Here is a 22,091-nt window from a genome sequence, read left to right as displayed (position 1 = left end):
ATATGGGCGAGCTACATTGAAGATTGCAAATCTCCCTGGAAGCTGAGGGCGAAATGCGACCATCGGGCGGAATTATAAACAATCTGGATTCATCAACGCGCGCCCGATCGGGCGCAGCTCGCCCGATCCGGATTGGGCGGTCAATCTGGAGGCTATGTGGAGAGTTCACAAACCGCCCGACCGGGCGGATTTTGGTCCGATCGGGCCGACTATCGAGTGGATCGCCCGATCGGGCGAAGCGACGCCCGATCGGGCGACGCCAACCCCCAGCACTTATGCGCGAGTTATCTTTCCGTTTTTTAGGCTTTATTTTGGGCAAATTATATAAGCAAGCCTTAATTGTTTTTAGAGAACACTTTATTTTTCTAGTATTGAAGCTTAGTATTATTCCCCTTAGCCTAATTTTCTCTCTAGTTTATGCAAAAACACTTAGTTTGATTCTCAATAAAAATTCAAGCTTTCAATTTCCTTTGTTCTTCAATAGGTATTATTTCTTATTTCAATTCATTGTCTTGCTTTAATAATGCTTTCAATTATGATTATTGCTTTGTTTATTGTCAACATGCTTGAGTAGTTTAATTTCTAGGGTTGGGGATCCATGAATAATATGAAGGGATGATTGAATGATTATGATTGTTGGCATTGTGATTGATTCCTATTGATTGGTTTATTTCACTATACAATTAGATTTGCGCAGGTTTAATTGTGGTAGTTATGCAATATCAAATTAATATTCGAGAGATGCAATTTGATGTTTAGGCTTGTGTCAATAGGTAGAATTAGAGGTAATACGTAGCGAGAGCCCGTTAATTCTAAGTCTATGATTAGTATCGACTTGAGAGAGCATGCTAGTCTAACAAATTACTTTGTTGATTATCGTGATTGTTCAATGTCCTGGATTATTATTTGTTGGCAAACCTATACCCTAGATTCCTTAATATATTGATTCATTCTTGTTTAATATTCGTTCGTAGTCTTAGTATACAAACCATCAACCAACTTTGTTCACAATAGTCTAGATTAATTAATTGATAGTAGAGAGAACGCCTCTTTCCCTGTGGATTCGATCCTGACTTCCCTTGCTACCTAGCTAGTGGACCTTAGGTTATTTTTTATTAGGTGATACGACTTTAGCTTGTCAAAATTTGGCGCCGTTGCCGGGGAAACGGTTTTATTTTCTATTGTTGATTGCTTATCCTATATTATTGTATGTTACTACTCAAGGAACTCGGATCTCACATTTTTTTTGTAGTCTTTGTCTATGCCCAGGACCGTAGGTACTAGTAATCTTACTCCATTTGATCCTGAGCTCGAAAGAACCTTTCGTAGACGAAGAACATTCATTGCACAGTGTGGGAATTACTCTGATTCTGATCATAATATTGGCGATCTTTTTCCTTCAGATACAGATTCAGTTTCAGAGATAGAGATGGGTGACGAAAATCTGATACCGCCACCTACCCCACGGCTTACGGACTATTCTAAGCCAAGTCTGTCCGTGCTACCAAAGGCGATCATGCCTTCCATTGCAGCTGAGACCTTCAAGATTGAGCCTGCATTGATTAACATGATCGAGAGACGATAGTACGGTGGGGAACCAGGTGAAGATCCGAATCTTCACATTCAGTCCTTTATCCAATATTGTTCCACCATCAAGCAAAAGGGATTGACTCCGGAGCAGACTATGGAGATACTTTTCCCGTTCTCTTTGAGTGGGAAAGCTAAACTGTGGATTAATGGGTTGAATTGGGCGGCTTTGAAAATCAATAATTGGGAATCCTTGGCTCTTGCTTTTTATGTTAAATATTTTCCACCTGAGAAAACGGCTCGTCTGAGGGGTCAGATATTAGGTATCTCACAACAAGCGGATGAGAGTTTGTTCGAGGTCTGGGAGAGATTCAAGGATTTGCAAAGAGAGTGCCCGCACCATGGTTTGGAAGATTGGTTCTTGATTCAGCAGTTTTATAATGGTCTGGGCAATGAGTCTAGATGTTTGTTGGATTCAGCTTCCAGTGGGAGGTTCATGCAACTTGAGGTGCCTAGAGCTATGGAGGTGATTGAGGAGATAGCCATTCACAATGCCCAGTATGGAAATCCTAGAGGTCTATCTAACAGGGGTGGTAAGCATGATTTAAATTCTATTGAACAATTAACTGCCCAATTGACTGCTTTACACTATAAGTTTGATAATATGCAAGCAGCCAATACTCAATCTACCCAACCTGCTAGTGTAGCTGCTATGAGTGCCCAACCTGCTACTGTTTGTGAAAGTTGTGGAATGTCTGGTCATTATGCACCGAAATGTAGGAGCTCTGTTGAACAATGTCACGCATTTCAATCCTACAAACAAAATAACCCATTCTCCAACTCTTACAGTGAGGGCTACAAAAATAACCCTCTACTATCTTACAGGAGCAACAATATCCAGAACCCTCACCAAGTCCAACATCCACCACAACAACCATACCAACCCTACCAACCACGGAACAACTACAACCAACAGTCTAGTGGACCACCTGGGTTCCCTAGACAACACACATCACCTCCACCACCACCACCTCAAACCACACAGCCTGACCCTATGCTAGTAGAGATGAGAAACATGATGCTACAAATGCAAAAATCTCTAAGTGAAAAGGATGCAAAAATCGATGCTCTTATTGCTCACAACAAGATCATTGATACACAGTTGGCACAGATGGCTACTACTATTGCAGGGAGGCCACCAGGCCAACTTCCTTCACAGCCCGAAAATAGGGAGACTGCTAATGCAATTACATTGAGGAGTGGTAGGGATTATGATGGTCCTTCTATGCCGGTTGAGGTTGATTCCGGGGTGTCTGCTAGTGATCTGGTCAGTGTGGAAATCCCGAAGATAGTTATGGATGGAAAGGAAGCTGAAAAGGTAGTCAATGAGAATGAGGCTACAACTGAGGTTAAGAAGGGGGCGGATATTCAAGTACCACCTATTGCACTCCCCTTCCCAAACCGACAACTCAAGAATAAGCTAGACAAGCAGTTTGGCAGATTCTTGGAAGTGGTCAAAAATTTACAGGTAACGGTTCCTTTTACTGAATTAATTTTACAGGTTCCTGCTTATGCTAAATTCATGAAAGATATTTTGACCAGGAAACGTGCTTTTTGTGAGGTAGAGACTGTAGCTTTCACTGAGGAATATAGTGCTTATTTGCAAAACAAGTCTCCACCTAAACTTAAGGACCCCGGGAGTTTTTCCATCCCATGTAACATTGGCACCGTATTTATTGATAAAGCTTTATGTGATCTAGGTGCTAGTGTGTCTGTCATGCCTTTGTCTGTCTGTACTAAACTGAATATGGGTGAGCTTAAAGTTACCAATATCACTCTAGAAATGGCCGACCGTTCTGTCAAATACCCCTTAGGTGTTTTAGAGGACGTCCTGTTAGAGTAGGTAAATTCTATATACCTGTAGACTTTGTAGTATTAGACATGCAGGAGGATTCTCAAATTCCCATAATCTTAGGTAGACCCTTCCTTCACACGGCGGGGGCGGTAATTGATGTTAAAAGTGGGAAATTGACATTGTCTGTTGGGGATGATAAGGTGACTTTTAATCTAAACAGTGCCTTAAAAAGTCCCATGCTAGAGGAGGAACAATGCTATCGCATAGATGTAGTTGACTTTATTACTCGTGATAACGTCTCCCAAGTTCTCGAAAGAGACCCTTTGGAGGCAGTGCTTTGTTGTGAGTCTTCTGCAGGTGATAGCAGTTCTTGGAGTGCTGAAGTGGATGCTCTAGAGTTGGCTCTTAATGGTGGAGAATCTGAGCCAGAGAGCACCAAATTGAAGAGGTTAGTTCGGCCGGTTTGTTCTGTTAAAGAGGTAAAGAAACCCGAACTTAAGCCTCTTCCTGCTAACCTTAAGTATGCGTTTTTAGATAATGAACAACTTTGCCCTGTGATCGTCAGTACTGCACTTGATGCAGACCAGTTATCCCAACTTCTTATTGTGTTGAGAAGGCACAAAAAGGCCATTGGGTACAGTATTGATGATTTAAAGGGTATTAGCCCTGACTTTTGTATGCATAGGATACATCTAGATGAAAATTATAAACCATGCATCCAACCCCAGCGTCGTTTGAACCCTGTCATGCAAGATGTTGTAAAAGCTGAAGTTATGAAATTGCTTGATGCGGGTATTGTGTATGCTGTGTCTGATTCTAAGTGGGTGAGTTCTGTTCAGGTAGTGCCTAAGAAAGGGGGGACAACTGTGGTGAGAAATGAAAAAAATGAGTTGATACCAACTAGGGTAGTCACAGGTTGGCGCATGTGCATTGATTATAGGCGTCTTAATGTTGCTACTAAAAAGGACCATTTTCCCCTTCCCTTCATTAATCAAATGTTAGAAAGGCTAGCCTGTCACAAGTTTTTCTGTTATCTGGATGGTTATTCTGGTTTCTTTCAAAATCCCATACATCCAGACGACCAGGAAAAGACCAGCTTCACCTGTCCCTATGGTACCTTTGCATATCGTAGGATGCCTTTTGGTCTGTGTAATGCACCTGCTACTTTCCAACGTAGCATGATGAGTATCTTTTCTGATTTTATTGAGTCTATCATGGAAGTGTTTATGGATGATTTTAGCGTCTATGGTACTTCTTTTGATTCTTGCTTGCTAAATCTGACTAAAGTTTTGAAAAGATGTGAAGAGTGCAATTTAGTCTTGAACTGGGAAAAGTGTCATTTCATGGTTACTGAAGGGGTGGTTTTGGGACATTTGATATCTGATAAGGGCATTCAGGTGGATCGAGCTAAGGTCCAAGTGATTGAACAATTACCCCCTCCAGTTAATGTGAAGGGTGTTAGAAGTTTTCTTGGTCATGCGGGGTTTTATCGCCGCTTTATCAAGGATTTTTCTAAAATTGTTAAACCACTTACCCAACTCCTCCTCAAGGATGCCCCGTTTTTGTTTACTGATGCTTGTCTTGAAGCCTTTGACAGGATTAAACAGGCACTGATTTCGGCTCCCATCATTCGTTCTCCCGAATGGGATCTTCCGTTTGAGATAATGTGTGATGCAAGTGATTATGCAGTTGGGGCAGTTATGGGTCAGAGAAAGGAGAAGGTTTTACATGCCATCTATTATGCAAGTAAGACCTTAGATGAAGCTCAAGTTAATTATGCTACTACTGAGAAGGAGCTTCTAGCTATAGTCTATGCCTTGGATAAATTCCGCACCTATCTGATTGGATCCAAGGTGATAGTCTATACTGACCATGCGGCCCTTAAGTATCTGCTCTCTAAGAAAGAAGCCAAGCCTAGGCTTATTCGATGGATACTACTGCTACAGGAGTTCGATCTAGAGATCCGCGACAAGAAAGGGGCTGAGAATGTGGTTGCAGATCACTTGTCTAGATTGAGGTATGACGATGGTAAGGGATCTACACCGATTGATGATTCATTTCCGGATGATCATTTACTTGCACTTGCCAGTCAGTCACCATGGTTCGCAGATTTTGCTAACTACATTGTGGGGAGAATTCTTCCGGCCGATCTTTCATATCAACAGAAGAAGAAATTCCTACATGATGTCCGGTTTTACTTTTGGGACGACCCTTATTTGTTTCGTGAGACTGCTGAAGGGTTGTACAAGCGTTGTATTCCAGAATGGGAAGTTCAAGGTGTTATCAGTAGGTGTCATTCTTCACCTTATGGTGGTCACCATGGACCGTCTAAAACAAACGCTAAGTTATCACAATGTGGTTTTTACTGGCCTACTATGTTCAAGGATGCACAGGCTTTTATTATGGCTTGTGATGCGTGCCAGAGGGCCGGCACTATTTCGAGGAGGTATGAGATGCCACAGAACGGGATCCTTGAGGTTAAGATTTTTTATGTGTGGGGAATTGATTACATGGGACCATTCCCATCGTCCAAGGGTAACTTGTATATCCTTGTTGCTGTAGATTATGTGTCAAAGTGGGTGGAAGTCGTTGCCTCACCTACTAACGATGCTAAGACAGTCATCTCCCTGTTCAAGAAGATCATTTTTCCTAGATTTGGGGTTCCGCGCGCTTTGATCAGTGATGGAGGGTCACACTTCCATGAGAGGCATCTGGATGCGCTCCTGCGCAAGTATGGGGTTTATCACCGCACTGGGCTAGCCTACCATCCTCAGACGAGTGGTCAAGTCGAGGTCTCCAGCCGAGAGATCAAATCTATCCTTGAGAAAGTGGTGGCGAAGTCTAGGAAGGTTTGGAGCGATAAGCTAGATGATACTCTATGGGCATACAGAACCGCCTTTAAGACACCTATTGGTACCTCCCCGTATCGGTTGGTGTATGGCAAGGCGTGTCACTTACCAGTAGAAATGGAGTACAAGGCTTATTGGGCAATCAAACAGCTCAACATGGATGCAAAGCTAGCCGGTGAGAAGCGGTTACTTCAATTGGGTGAGCTCGATGAATTCCGACTACAAGCCTATGATAGTGCCCGGATTTACAAGGAAAAGACCAAGAAGTGGCACGACAATCACATTTTGCATAGAGAGTTCTCGGTGGGCGACAAGGTTCTACTTTTTAACTCTAGGCTTAAGTTATTTCCTGGAAAACTTAAGTCTAGGTGGTCTGGGCCGTTCACCGTGACTATGGTAAGCAAGTTTGGGTCTGTTGAAGTAGAGAATGAGAATGGTGAACGATTCAAGGTCAACGGGCAACGTCTGAAGTTGTATACATGATGGGGCTACTGTAGGAGTGGTTGAGGTCCATCACCTCAATCCCTCCGCCTCATAGACTGCATATTCAAGGTAACAAGGTCGAGCGGGACCTAGAAATAAACCGGCGCTTTGCGGGAGGCAACCCGTATTTTATCGCTTTAGTAGTATATGTTTGATTTTTTTTATTCTATTTTTGTGTGCTTAGTTAGTATTTCCCATACCTAAGTGTATTTAAGTATTGTTTTTGGTGTTAGTGAGGCGAGAAGAGGGCATTATGCTGTTTGGGTGTTTAATAATGTGCAGGCCTAAAGCTCCAAGTTCGAGAAAGTGAAATTACGCACAAGGCCAAGCACGCTGCAAACCGCCCGATCCGAATCGGGCGAGGTGCGCCCGATCGGGCGCGCACGGATGAGTTTCATGCATTTCATTTCTGCCCAATCGGGCGCAGCATGCCCGATCGGGCGGTCTGGCGAGTGGAATGCTCGATCGGGCGAAATTATTTTGCCCGATCGGGCGGTCTGGCGAGTGGAACGCCCGAGTCGGGCGATTGTTTGCCCGATCGAGCGCAGAAGGCGAGTGGAACGCCCAATCGGGCGAAATTATTTTGCCCGATCGGGCGGTTGATGAAAATTTCGAGGAAAAGTCAAGGATGATTCTGGGCAGGAAAAGTCAAGAAAATGAGCATTCGCAAATCGCCCGATCCGGATCAGGCGAGGTGCGCCCGATCGGGCGCGCACGCATGAAAAGAAAAGGATCGCATCCCGCCCGATCGGGCGGAAAGTCGCCCGATCGAGCGAGACGCGATTTCAGCGATTAAACCACGGTTTCCCCTTTCTTTCTTCACTTCCTCTTCATCTTCAACCTAACTTTCTCTCACCTCCTCCATTAAACCCCAACTTCCAAAAACTTCCAACCACCATATCTCCCTCAAATCTCCACCAAATTCAACAATTTTTTCATCAAAATCATCCTCTCATCATCCTCTACAACCTACACCTAACCGATTTGAGTTTTCTCTCATCCCCACAAAATCCCCAAATTCACCCAAAAAGCTCAAAAACTCAAAAAAATTCAGATTTTTCATCAATGGCAAACCGACCACAAAGGAAATGCACATGAAGCTTCCACGAGCCGAGCTCGGGAACCGACACCACCACCTCCGCCGCCGCAATTCGAGCCCGACACGAATTTTCTGGATGTCATCTTTATTACGGAGGAGCAACGAGCACGATTCATGCACCTCAAATTGAGGGAGGTAATCCCTACTCGCTTTATATGTCAAAAATCCTTGCATGAAATGGGAATTGAGCGTGATGTCAAACGTGTTTTTGTTGGTGTTGGTATGAGTAACATGTATAGTATGCTCCGTCTCACATTTAGACGGTTGACTCTAGAATTTTTGAGTAGTTTTAATGTGCTACGATGGTTATCGAACCGTGTCATCGGTTCAATTTCGTGTGATGAACCGAACCTACACCATGAGTTTAGCTGATTTTGGTAGGATTTTTGGATTGTCTACCACATATAGTAGGAAACCTAAGGAGACCCATAATAACTGCACCATGTGGGGAAAGCTTACGGGCAATGCTAATCCCGGGAGTATGCAACATTTGCATGCTTCCAAGATACAACACCCGGTACCCATTGTCTTTTACAGGTTCCTAGGATTTACAATCTTTGGTACGGATGAGACCCAGAATATTAGGAGTACGGAGCTAGAGATCCTAGGTGGCTACGTTTCAGAAGGAGAGGAGAGCTACAAAATGAACCTTGCACATCATATGGCCTCTCAATTTTACTCCATAGCCACTTCCACACATACTACCAAAATTACCATTGGTGGGTTGATCACCCACATAGCCATGGCCACGGCCAACTTTACTGAGGCTAACCAGACTCCAGTTCTGGATAGCAACTTGCTTGATTTGGCTTATTTTGCTGGGCTCCGTAGGCTACAGGGGGAGCATGGGTTATTTAGGCCGGGAGCCATGTACTGGATGTTCGAGGGAAACAGGCTTTTCACCTTGCCTGGCCCTCAGGGCCGCACTAGTTTCAGAACCGGTCAGGCTCATTACTTATTTGTTGGATTTGAGCAAGAGCCTCAGCCTGACCCCCAGCCTCAGCCTGACCCTCAGCCAGAGCCCCATCAGTACCAGCCAGAGCCTCACACCTACTTTAGGAGGGGGCGTCGAGACACGGGGAGGCCCCAGGGTCGCCCGGTAGTACATGAGGAGCAGGGGTCCATTGATGAGAGGTTGAGCAGACTTGAGCTCGGGTTCCGGGAGTTCGCAGCTGATCACCAGAGGACCATGTTCCCATTTTATGATCAGTATGCCAGGCAGGGCTATATTGCCCCAGATTACGAGCACCCTACCTGGTATACCTATCCCGCGGAGGGATATGGAGCTCCGGGTTCTATGGGCACCTTCACACCCACCCAGTACGGAGGGTGGGGAGCGGGTCCTAGTGGGCATGGTGGCCGAGATGATGGTGATGATGATGATGATGATGATGATGATGGCGGCAATGGCCGTCAATGATGGAGATGAGATCGAGTTGGTTCGATACCCTTGAGCCAATGAGGACATTGTCTGATTTGGTTTGGGGAGGGTTTCACATTACTTGTACATTGTAGGTATGTTTTTCTTTTCTTTTCGCATTTCTTTATTTTGGTGTGTTTCTTTGGTGTGTTTAATGCTTTCTAGATTAGTTTATTGCTTTGAAAAAAAAAATACAAAAATACGTTCCGATGAATGCAAAATCATGCTTCCCTGTGCCCCTTTGATTGAAAATTGTTTTGATTCTTGGTATTTGATGATGGGCAATGTAGATGTGTTAGCCATGATTTGATGTTCGATTGCTTTGATGCCTAAACATGAGTCAACTCCGACTAACTACTTGTGGACTTGGTGCTTGACTAGTTGACTTGGTTAGGATGTGTGATAGCTTCCTGGTGTGCCATTGATTTTGAGTATTTATTAGTAATGTTTTATGACTCATATACATGCACATTGTGGAGGACGAAGGCATTTGTTTTCTATTTAGGTAGCCTTCAGATGAAATTAGATACGTTTGTTCCCTCTTTTTCTACCCATGTTGTGCTTGTGCCATTTATTCGGTGACTAACCACATTACAAGCCCGTAAATTCCCCATTGGTTACTAGTCCCAAGCCTAGCTTGGGGGAGCTAATAGTAGTGAGGTGAGGGAGTTGTAGCGTGGTACATTTTGAGCATATTGAGTATTGAAAAGGGAAGTTCTTCTTATCATGATTGTTGTTGAAAAAATGAGATGAAAAATGAATGAGATGAGGAGAATAAAAAAAAATTGTGTGAAGGTTCCAAAAGAAAAAAAAATGAGATTAAGTAAGAAAAAAAAAAAAAAAAAAAACCGTTATTCTCAAGATAATTCAAGCTTTTGTCACTCCGGTATTATAATTTCTTATCTTCATGAGTGATTGGTTATAATTGTGAAATCAAGGCAAGAAAGTATAGTGTGGTTGTTTGTTGTTTTTATTCATGTGTTGAGTGGGAGATTGTGGTCATCATTTGTGGTTGATCATGGATTTGCTAGGATTTATGCTCCCCAAAGCCAAGGCTTTAAGCTCACATTTTACCCAAATTTACCGCACCCTTACCTAAGCCTATCATTACAAACTTGAAAGACCTTCCGACCTTTGTGCATAGAGTTGTATTAATGTGAAAGTAGTTGTTTATCAATGCAAGTTATGACATGACACATTCCGAGTCGACTACTAGGTTGAGTGCATGTTTTTCTAGACACACGAGTGTTGTGAGTTTGGGAGGGCATTGTACACATATATGTTGGGAGGGGAGCGAACGGGTACATTTTTTATCCGCCACATAAATGAGTGACGAGTGTGTGAGCACTAGTCTTGAATTCCATTGTACACTTGTGGTTCGCTTTGCGTGACGATTGTTAAGGTGGATTGGCGATTGAATGAATTTGATTGGTTAACATTGATGCATGCTTGTTGGATTTTGCCTCGAATTATGTTTTATATTTTGAATTATGTCGGGGGGGTGAAGTTGGTTTTGTGTTCATCGATGATTTCCTTGCTTAGGGACAAGCAGGGATCTAGCTTGGGGAGGTTTGATATGCATGTTTTATATAGTATTTTTACCCCCGTCCCTTAGTACTTTTATGTGTCAAATGTGCTCTTAGGAGCCGTTTCTAGTACTAATGTGTGTTATTGAGTGTGCCTTGAGTTTCAGGTTTGATTATGAGAAATTGGTCGTTTTAGACCCGTTTCATTGTTGATCTAGGCCACTATATGAGTCCGAGAAGTTCGGGACCTCCATCGTCGACTTTCGGGAGCCTTGGATGCTTATGGTTGAGCCCCGGGAGTTAGACTCAGTGATATGGGCGAGCTACATTGAAGATTGCAAATCGCCCTGGAAGCTGAGGGCGAAATGCGACCATCGGGCGGAATTATAAACAATTTGGATTCATCAACGCGCGCCCGATCGGGCGCAGCTCGCCCGATCCGGATCGGGCGGTCAATCTGGAGGCTATGTGGAGAGTTCACAAACCGCCCGATCGGGCGGATTTTGGCCCGATCGGGCCGACTATCGAGTGGATCGCCCGATCGGGCGAAGCGACGCCCGATCGGGCGACGCCAACCCCCAGCACTTATGCGCGAGTTTTCTTTCCGTTTTTTAGGCTTTATTTTGGGCAAACTATATAAGCAAGCCTTAATTGTTTTTAGAGAACACTTTATTTTTCTAGTATTGAAGCTTAGTATTATTCCCCTTAGCCTAATTTTCTCTCTAGTTTATGCAAAAACACTTAGTTTGATTCTCAATAAAAATTCAAGCTTTCACTTTCCTTTGTTCTTCAATAGGTATTATTTCTTATTTCAATTCATTGTCTTTCTTTAATAATGCTTTCAATTATGATTATTGCTTTGTTTATTGTCAACATGCTTGAGTAGTTTAATTTCTAGGGTTGGGGATCCATGAATAATATGAAGGGATGATTGAATGATTATGATTGTTGGCATTGTGATTGATTCCTATTGATTGGTTTATTTCACTATACAATTAGATTTGCGCAGGTTTAATTGTGGTAGTTATGCAATATCAAATTAATATTCGAGAGATGCAATTTGATGTTTAGGCTTGTGTCAATAGGTAGAATTAGAGGTAATACGTAGCGAGAGCCCGTTAATTCTAAGTCTATGATTAGTATCGACTTGAGAGAGCATGCTAGTCTAACAAATTACTTTGTTGATTATCGTGATTGTTCAATGTCCTGGATTATTATTTGTTGGCAAACCTATACCCTAGATTCCTTAATATATTGATTCATTCTTGTTTAATATTCGTTCGTAGTCTTAGTATACAAACCATCAACCAACTTTGTTCACAATAGTCTAGATTAATTAATTGATAGTAGAGAGAACGCCTCTTTCCCTGTGGATTCGATCCTGACTTCCCTTGCTACCTAGCTAGTGGACCTTAGGTTATTTTTTATTAGGTGATACGACTTTAGCTTGTCAAAATTTGGCGCCGTTGCCGGGGAAACGGTTTTATTTTCTATTGTTGATTGCTTATCCTATATTATTGTATGTTACTACTCAAGGAACTCGGATCTCACATTTTTTTTGTAGTCTTTGTCTATGCCCAGGACCGTAGGTACTAGTAATCTTACTCCATTTGATCCTGAGCTCGAAAGAACCTTTCGTAGACGAAGAACATTCATTGCACAGTGTGGGAATTACTCTGATTCTGATCATAATATTGGCGATCTTTTTCCTTCAGATACAGATTCAGTTTCAGAGATAGAGATGGGTGACGAAAATCTGATACCGCCACCTACCCCACGGCTTACGGACTATTCTAAGCCAAGTCTGTCCGTGCTACCAAAGGCGATCATGCCTTCCATTGCAGCTGAGACCTTCAAGATTGAGCCTGCATTGATTAACATGATCGAGAGACGATAGTACGGTGGGGAACCAGGTGAAGATCCGAATCTTCACATTCAGTCCTTTATCCAATATTGTTCCACCATCAAGCAAAAGGGATTGACTCCGGAGCAGACTATGGAGATACTTTTCCCGTTCTCTTTGAGTGGGAAAGCTAAACTGTGGATTAATGGGTTGAATTGGGCGGCTTTGAAAATCAATAATTGGGAATCCTTGGCTCTTGCTTTTTATGTTAAATATTTTCCACCTGAGAAAACGGCTCGTCTGAGGGGTCAGATATTAGGTATCTCACAACAAGCGGATGAGAGTTTGTTCGAGGTCTGGGAGAGATTCAAGGATTTGCAAAGAGAGTGCCCGCACCATGGTTTGGAAGATTGGTTCTTGATTCAGCAGTTTTATAATGGTCTGGGCAATGAGTCTAGATGTTTGTTGGATTCAGCTTCCAGTGGGAGGTTCATGCAACTTGAGGTGCCTAGAGCTATGGAGGTGATTGAGGAGATAGCCATTCACAATGCCCAGTATGGAAATCCTAGAGGTCTATCTAACAGGGGTGGTAAGCATGATTTAAATTCTATTGAACAATTAACTGCCCAATTGACTGCTTTACACTATAAGTTTGATAATATGCAAGCAGCCAATACTCAATCTACCCAACCTGCTAGTGTAGCTGCTATGAGTGCCCAACCTGCTACTGTTTGTGAAAGTTGTGGAATGTCTGGTCATTATGCACCGAAATGTAGGAGCTCTGTTGAACAATGTCACGCATTTCAATCCTACAAACAAAATAACCCATTCTCCAACTCTTACAGTGAGGGCTACAAAAATAACCCTCTACTATCTTACAGGAGCAACAATATCCAGAACCCTCACCAAGTCCAACATCCACCACAACAACCATACCAACCCTACCAACCACGGAACAACTACAACCAACAGTCTAGTGGACCACCTGGGTTCCCTAGACAACACACATCACCTCCACCACCACCACCTCAAACCACACAGCCTGACCCTATGCTAGTAGAGATGAGAAACATGATGCTACAAATGCAAAAATCTCTAAGTGAAAAGGATGCAAAAATCGATGCTCTTATTGCTCACAACAAGATCATTGATACACAGTTGGCATAGATGGCTACTACTATTGCAGGGAGGCCACCAGGCCAACTTCCTTCACAGCCCGAAAATAGGGAGACTGCTAATGCAATTACATTGAGGAGTGGTAGGGATTATGATGGTCCTTCTATGCCGGTTGAGGTTGATTCCGGGGTGTCTGCTAGTGATCTGGTCAGTGTGGAAATCCCGAAGATAGTTATGGATGGAAAGGAAGCTGAAAAGGTAGTCAATGAGAATGAGGCTACAACTGAGGTTAAGAAGGGGGCGGATATTCAAGTACCACCTATTGCACTCCCCTTCCCAAACCGACAACTCAAGAATAAGCTAGACAAGCAGTTTGGCAGATTCTTGGAAGTGGTCAAAAATTTACAGGTAACGGTTCCTTTTACTGAATTAATTTTACAGGTTCCTGCTTATGCTAAATTCATGAAAGATATTTTGACCAGGAAACGTGCTTTTTGTGAGGTAGAGACTGTAGCTTTCACTGAGGAATATAGTGCTTATTTGCAAAACAAGTCTCCACCTAAACTTAAGGACCCCGGGAGTTTTTCCATCCCATGTAACATTGGCACCGTATTTATTGATAAAGCTTTATGTGATCTAGGTGCTAGTGTGTCTGTCATGCCTTTGTCTGTCTGTACTAAACTGAATATGGGTGAGCTTAAAGTTACCAATATCACTCTACAAATGGCCGACCGTTCTGTCAAATACCCCTTAGGTGTTTTAGAGGACGTCCTGTTAGAGTAGGTAAATTCTATATACCTGTAGACTTTGTAGTATTAGACATGCAGGAGGATTCTCAAATTCCCATAATCTTAGGTAGACCCTTCCTTCACACGGCGGGGGCGGTAATTGATGTTAAAAGTGGGAAATTGACATTGTCTGTTGGGGATGATAAGGTGACTTTTAATCTAAACAGTGCCTTAAAAAGTCCCATGCTAGAGGAGGAACAATGCTATCGCATAGATGTAGTTGACTTTATTACTCGTGATAACGTCTCCCAAGTTCTCGAAAGAGACCCTTTGGAGGCAGTGCTTTGTTGTGAGTCTTCTGCAGGTGATAGCAGTTCTTGGAGTGCTGAAGTGGATGCTCTAGAGTTGGCTCTTAATGGTGGAGAATCTGAGCCAGAGAGCACCAAATTGAAGAGGTTAGTTCGGCCGGTTTGTTCTGTTAAAGAGGTAAAGAAACCCGAACTTAAGCCTCTTCCTGCTAACCTTAAGTATGCGTTTTTAGATAATGAACAACTTTGCCCTGTGATCGTCAGTACTGCACTTGATGCAGACCAGTTATCCCAACTTCTTATTGTGTTGAGAAGGCACAAAAAGGCCATTGGGTACAGTATTGATGATTTAAAGGGTATTAGCCCTGACTTTTGTATGCATAGGATACATCTAGATGAAAATTATAAACCATGCATCCAACCCCAGCGTCGTTTGAACCCTGTCATGCAAGATGTTGTAAAAGCTGAAGTTATGAAATTGCTTGATGCGGGTATTGTGTATGCTGTGTCTGATTCTAAGTGGGTGAGTTCTGTTCAGGTAGTGCCTAAGAAAGGGGGGACAACTGTGGTGAGAAATGAAAAAAATGAGTTGATACCAACTAGGGTAGTCACAGGTTGGCGCATGTGCATTGATTATAGGCGTCTTAATGTTGCTACTAAAAAGGACCATTTTCCCCTTCCCTTCATTAATCAAATGTTAGAAAGGCTAGCCTGTCACAAGTTTTTCTGTTATCTGGATGGTTATTCTGGTTTCTTTCAAAATCCCATACATCCAGACGACCAGGAAAAGACCAGCTTCACCTGTCCCTATGGTACCTTTGCATATCGTAGGATGCCTTTTGGTCTGTGTAATGCACCTGCTACTTTCCAACGTTGCATGATGAGTATCTTTTCTGATTTTATTGAGTCTATCATGGAAGTGTTTATGGATGATTTTAGCGTCTATGGTACTTCTTTTGATTCTTGCTTGCTAAATCTGACTAAAGTTTTGAAAAGATGTGAAGAGTGCAATTTAGTCTTGAACTGGGAAAAGTGTCATTTCATGGTTACTGAAGGGGTGGTTTTGGGACATTTGATATCTGATAAGGGCATTCAGGTGGATCGAGCTAAGGTCCAAGTGATTGAACAATTACCCCCTCCAGTTAATGTGAAGGGTGTTAGAAGTTTTCTTGGTCATGCGGGGTTTTATCGCCGCTTTATCAAGGATTTTTCTAAAATTGTTAAACCACTTACCCAACTCCTCCTCAAGGATGCCCCGTTTTTGTTTACTGATGCTTGTCTTGAAGCCTTTGACAGGATTAAACAGGCACTGATTTCGGCTCCCATCATTCGTTCTCCCGAATGGGATCTTCCGTTTGAGATAATGTGTGATGCAAGTGATTATGCAGTTGGGGCAGTTCTGGGTCAGAGAAAGGAGAAGGTTTTACATGCCATCTATTATGCAAGTAAGACCTTAGATGAAGCTCAAGTTAATTATGCTACTACTGAGAAGGAGCTTCTAGCTATAGTCTATGCCTTGGATAAATTCCGCACCTATCTGATTGGATCCAAGGTGATAGTCTATACTGACCATGCGGCCCTTAAGTATCTGCTCTCTAAGAAAGAAGCCAAGCCTAGGCTTATTCGATGGATACTACTGCTACAGGAGTTCGATCTAGAGATCCGCGACAAGAAAGGGGCTGAGAATGTGGTTGCAGATCACTTGTCTAGATTGAGGTATGACGATGGTAAGGGATCTACACCGATTGATGATTCATTTCCGGATGATCATTTACTTGCACTTGCCAGTCAGTCACCATGGTTCGCAGATTTTGCTAACTACATTGTGGGGAGAATTCTTCCGGCCGATCTTTCATATCAACAGAAGAAGAAATTCCTACATGATGTCCGGTTTTACTTTTGGGACGACCCTTATTTGTTTCGTGAGACTGCTGAAGGGTTGTACAAGCGTTGTATTCCAGAATGGGAAGTTCAAGGTGTTATCAGTAGGTGTCATTCTTCACCTTATGGTGGTCACCATGGACCGTCTAAAACAAACGCTAAGTTATCACAATGTGGTTTTTACTGGCCTACTATGTTCAAGGATGCACAGGCTTTTATTATGGCTTGTGATGCGTGCCAGAGGGCCGGCACTATTTCGAGGAGGTATGAGATGCCACAGAACGGGATCCTTGAGGTTAAGATTTTTTATGTGTGGGGAATTGATTACATGGGACCATTCCCATCGTCCAAGGGTAACTTGTATATCCTTGTTGCTGTAGATTATGTGTCAAAGTGGGTGGAAGTCGTTGCCTCACCTACTAACGATGCTAAGACAGTCATCTCCCTGTTCAAGAAGATCATTTTTCCTAGATTTGGGGTTCCGCGCGCTTTGATCAGTGATGGAGGGTCACACTTCCATGAGAGGCATCTGGATGCGCTCCTGCGCAAGTATGGGGTTTATCACCGCACTGGGCTAGCCTACCATCCTCAGACGAGTGGTCAAGTCGAGGTCTCCAACCGAGAGATCAAATCTATCCTTGAGAAAGTGGTGGCGAAGTCTAGGAAGGTTTGGAGCGATAAGCTAGATGATACTCTATGGGCATACAGAACCGCCTTTAAGACACCTATTGGTACCTCCCCGTATCGGTTGGTGTATGGCAAGGCGTGTCACTTACCAGTAGAAATGGAGTACAAGGCTTATTGGGCAATCAAACAGCTCAACATGGATGCAAAGCTAGCCGGTGAGAAGCGGTTACTTCAATTGGGTGAGCTCGATGAATTCCGACTACAAGCCTATGATAGTGCCCGGATTTACAAGGAAAAGACCAATAAGTGGCACGACAATAACATTTTGCATAGAGAGTTCTCGGTGGGCGACAAGGTTCTACTTTTTAACTCTAGGCTTAAGTTATTTCCTGGAAAACTTAAGTCTAGGTGGTCTGGGCCGTTCACCGTGACTATGGTAAGCAAGTTTGGGTCTGTTGAAGTAGAGAATGAGAATGGTGAACGATTCAAGGTCAACGGGCAACGTCTGAAGTTGTATACATGATGGGGCTACTGTAGGAGTGGTTGAGGTCCATCACCTCAATCCCTCCGCCTCATAGACTGCATATTCAAGGTAACAAGGTCGAGCGGGACCTAGAAATAAACCAGCGCTTTGCGGGAGGCAACCCGTATTTTATCGCTTTAGTAGTATATGTTTGATTTTTTTTATTCTATTTTTGTGTGCTTAGTTAGTATTTCCCATACCTAAGTGTATTTAAGTATTGTTTTTGGTGTTAGTGAGGCGAGAAGAGGGCATTATGCTGTTTGGGTGTTTAATAATGTGCAGGCCTAAAGCTCCAAGCTCGAGAAAGTGAAATTACGCACAAGGCCAAGCACGCTGCAAACCGCCCGATCCGAATCGGGCGAGGTGCGCCCGATCGGGCGCGCACGGATGAGTTTCATGCATTTCATTTCTGCCCAATCGGGCGCAGCATGCCCGATCGGGCGGCCTGGCGAGTGGAATGCTCGATCGGGCGAAATTATTTTGCCCGATCGGGCGGTCTGGCGAGTGGAACGCCCGAGTCGGGCGATTGTTTGCCCGATCGAGCGCAGAAGGCGAGTGGAACGCCCAATCGGGCGAAATTATTTTGCCCGATCGGGCGGTTGATGAAAATTTCGAGGAAAAGTCAAGGATGATTCTGGGCAGGAAAAGTCAAGAAAATGAGCATTCGCAAATCGCCCGATCCGGATCAGGCGAGGTGCGCCCGATCGGGCGCGCACGCATGAAAAGAAAAGGATCGCATCCCGCCCGATCGGGCGGAAAGTCGCCCGATCGAGCGAGACGCGATTTCAGCGATTAAACCACGGTTTCCCCTTTCTTTCTTCACTTCCTCTTCATCTTCAACCTAACTTTCTCTCACCTCCTCCATTAAACCCCAACTTCCAAAAACTTCCAACCACCATATCTCCCTCAAATCTCCACCAAATTCAACAATTTTTTCATCAAAATCATCCTCTCATCATCCTCTACAACCTACACCTAACCGATTTGAGTTTTCTCTCATCCCCACAAAATCCCCAAATTCACCCAAAAAGCTCAAAAACTCAAAAAAATTCAGATTTTTCATCAATGGCAAACCGACCACAAAGGAAATGCACATGAAGCTTCCACGAGCCGAGCTCGGGAACCGACACCACCACCTCCGCCGCCGCAATTCGAGCCCGACACGAATTTTCTGGATGTCATCTTTATTACGGAGGAGCAACGAGCACGATTCATGCACCTCAAATTGAGGGAGGTAATCCCTACTCGCTTTATATGTCAAAAATCCTTGCATGAAATGGGAATTGAGCGTGATGTCAAACGTGTTTTTGTTGGTGTTGGTATGAGTAACATGTATAGTATGCTCCGTCTCACATTTAGACGGTTGACTCTAGAATTTTTGAGTAGTTTTAATGTGCTACGATGGTTATCGAACCGTGTCATCGGTTCAATTTCGTGTGATGAACCGAACCTACACCATGAGTTTAGCTGATTTTGGTAGGATTTTTGGATTGTCTACCACATATAGTAGGAAACCTAAGGAGACCCATAATAACTGCACCATGTGGGGAAAGCTTACGGGCAATGCTAATCCCGGGAGTATGCAACATTTGCATGCTTCCAAGATACAACACCCGGTACCCATTGTCTTTTACAGGTTCCTAGGATTTACAATCTTTGGTACGGATGAGACCCAGAATATTAGGAGTACGGAGCTAGAGATCCTAGGTGGCTACGTTTCAGAAGGAGAGGAGAGCTACAAAATGAACCTTGCACATCATATGGCCTCTCAATTTTACTCCATAGCCACTTCCACACATACTACCAAAATTACCATTGGTGGGTTGATCACCCACATAGCCATGGCCACGGCCAACTTTACTGAGGCTAACCAGACTCCAGTTCTGGATAGCAACTTGCTTGATTTGGCTTATTTTGCTGGGCTCCGTAGGCTACAGGGGGAGCATGGGTTATTTAGGCCGGGAGCCATGTACTGGATGTTCGAGGGAAACAGGCTTTTCACCTTGCCTGGCCCTCAGGGCCGCACTAGTTTCAGAACCGGTCAGGCTCATTACTTATTTGTTGGATTTGAGCAAGAGCCTCAGCCTGACCCCCAGCCTCAGCCTGACCCTCAGCCAGAGCCCCATCAGTACCAGCCAGAGCCTCACACCTACTTTAGGAGGGGGCGTCGAGACACGGGGAGGCCCCAGGGTCGCCCGGTAGTACATGAGGAGCAGGGGTCCATTGATGAGAGGTTGAGCAGACTTGAGCTCGGGTTCCGGGAGTTCGCAGCTGATCACCAGAGGACCATGTTCCCATTTTATGATCAGTATGCCAGGCAGGGCTATATTGCCCCAGATTACGAGCACCCTACCTGGTATACCTATCCCGCGGAGGGATATGGAGCTCCGGGTTCTATGGGCACCTTCACACCCACCCAGTACGGAGGGTGGGGAGCGGGTCCTAGTGGGCATGGTGGCCGAGATGATGGTGATGATGATGATGATGATGATGATGATGATGGCGGCAATGGCCGTCAATGATGGAGATAAGATCGAGTTGGTTCGATACCCTTGAGCCAATGAGGACATTGTCTGATTTGGTTTGGGGAGGGTTTCACATTACTTGTACATTGTAGGTATGTTTTTCTTTTCTTTTCGCATTTCTTTATTTTGGTGTGTTTCTTTGGTGTGTTTAATGCTTTCTAGATTAGTTTATTGCTTTGAAAAAAAAAATACAAAAATACGTTCCGATGAATGCAAAATCATGCTTCCCTGTGCCCCTTTGATTGAAAATTGTTTTGATTCTTGGTATTTGATGATGGGCAATGTAGATGTGTTAGCCATGATTTGATGTTCGATTGCTTTGATGCCTAAACATGAGTCAACTCCGACTAACTACTTGTGGACTTGGTGCTTGACTAGTTGACTTGGTTAGGATGTGTGATAGCTTCCTGGTGTGCCATTGATTTTGAGTATTTATTAGTAATGTTTTATGACTCATATACATGCACATTGTGGAGGACGAAGGCATTTTTTTTCTATTTAGGTAGCCTTCAGATGAAATTAGATACGTTTGTTCCCTCTTTTTCTACCCATGTTGTGCTTGTGCCATTTACTCGGTGACTAACCACATTACAAGCCCGTAAATTCCCCATTGGTTACTAGTCCCAAGCCTAGCTTGGGGGAGCTAATAGTAGTGAGGTGAGGGAGTTGTAGCGTGGTACATTTTGAGCATATTGAGTATTGAAAAGGGAAGTTCTTCTTATCATGATTGTTGTTGAAAAAATGAGATGAAAAATGAATGAGATGAGGAGAATAAAAAAAAATTGTGTGAAGGTTCCAAAAGAAAAAAAAATGAGATTAAGTAAGAAAAAAAAAAAAAAAAAAACCGTTATTCTCAAGATAATTCAAGCTTTTGTCACTCCGGTATTATAATTTCTTATCTTCATGAGTGATTGGTTATAATTGTGAAATCAAGGCAAGAAAGTATAGTGTGGTTGTTTGTTGTTTTTATTCATGTGTTGAGTGGGAGATTGTGGTCATCATTTGTGGTTGATCATGGATTTGCTAGGATTTATGCTCCCCAAAGCCAAGGCTTTAAGCTCACATTTTACCCAAATTTAACGCACCCTTACCTAAGCCTATCATTACAAACTTGAAAGACCTTCCGACCTTTGTGCATAGAGTTGTATTAATGTGAAAGTAGTTGTTTATCAATGCAAGTTATGACATGACACATTCCGAGTCGACTACTAGGTTGAGTGCATGTTTTTCTAGACACACGAGTGTTGTGAGTTTGGGAGGGCATTGTACACATATATGTTGGGAGGGGAGCGAACGGGTACATTTTTTATCCGCCACATAAATGAGTGACGAGTGTGTGAGCACTAGTCTTGAATTCCATTGTACACTTGTGGTTCGCTTTGCGTGACGATTGTTAAGGTGGATTGGCGATTGAATGAATTTGATTGGTTAACATTGATGCATGCTTGTTGGATTTTGCCTCGAATTATGTTTTTCATTTTGAATTATGTCGGGGGGTGAAGTTGGTTTTGTGTTCATCGATGATTTCCTTGCTTAGGGACAAGCAGGGATCTAGCTTGGGGAGGTTTGATATGCATGTTTTATATAGTATTTTTACCCCCGTCCCTTAGTACTTTTATGTGTCAAATGTGCTCTTAGGAGCCGTTTCTAGTACTAATGTGTGTTATTGAGTGTGCCTTGAGTTTCAGGTTTGATTATGAGAAATTGGTCGTTTTAGACCCGTTTCATTGTTGATCTAGGCCACTATATGAGTCCGAGAAGTTCGGGACCTCCATCGTCGA

The 22,091-nt window shown here is 43.4% G+C and overlaps 2 non-coding genes across 2 annotated transcripts; both read right to left on the bottom strand.

The window, feature by feature from the left end:
- Positions 1 to 1,828: 1,828 nt before the first annotated feature.
- LOC130464505 (small nucleolar RNA R71) lies at positions 1,829 to 1,935 on the bottom strand. The gene has a single exon (XR_008924909.1). It is a non-coding gene; the product is annotated as a small nucleolar RNA R71 (small nucleolar RNA).
- A 10,964-nt stretch (positions 1,936 to 12,899) lies between these two features.
- LOC130464502 (small nucleolar RNA R71) lies at positions 12,900 to 13,006 on the bottom strand. The gene has a single exon (XR_008924907.1). It is a non-coding gene; the product is annotated as a small nucleolar RNA R71 (small nucleolar RNA).
- Between the last annotated feature and the right edge of the window lie 9,085 nt (positions 13,007 to 22,091).

Source organism: Spinacia oleracea, chromosome 6, assembly GCF_020520425.1.
Source record: "Spinacia oleracea cultivar Varoflay chromosome 6, BTI_SOV_V1, whole genome shotgun sequence".
In the NCBI taxonomy this organism is placed as follows: domain Eukaryota; kingdom Viridiplantae; phylum Streptophyta; class Magnoliopsida; order Caryophyllales; family Amaranthaceae; genus Spinacia; species Spinacia oleracea.
Note: the sequence above shows the minus strand (reverse complement) of the source record. Positions and strands in the feature narration are given on the sequence as shown.